Below are 408 nucleotides of genomic sequence, written 5' to 3' on the forward strand. Positions count from 1 at the left end.
GGGGGCGGGGGTGGGAGGGGAGCGGGGCCCGGGCGGGGGCGGGGGCCAGGGGGGCGTGGGGTGGCAGTTGCGACAGTCAGCCGGTGGGACTCTCGGGAGGGCCGTGCGCCCCGGGGCTGCGGGCGCGGAGCTCAGCGGAGGGCGGGTGCAAGGTCCCGGGGCGGGGCCCAAGCGCGCCGGTGGCTGCGGGACCCGCCTGCCTCGCCCCTTCACTTCGCCTCTCTCGGACTAGGAGCCCCCCGCCGCCTCCCAGAGTCGGGGGCAACGAGGGGCGGGGGAGTAGGGTGGAGAAGGGTGGGGGGGGTGAAGAGGAGCTGGGGAATGGGGGACGGGCTGGAAGGGAGACGTTTGACAGGTTTGTTGACTGTAAAGAGAGAAAACTTCCCAGGAATGAGGGAGTTGGGGGGG

Source organism: Suricata suricatta, chromosome 3 (assembly GCF_006229205.1).
Source record: "Suricata suricatta isolate VVHF042 chromosome 3, meerkat_22Aug2017_6uvM2_HiC, whole genome shotgun sequence".
NCBI lineage: Eukaryota > Metazoa > Chordata > Mammalia > Carnivora > Herpestidae > Suricata > Suricata suricatta.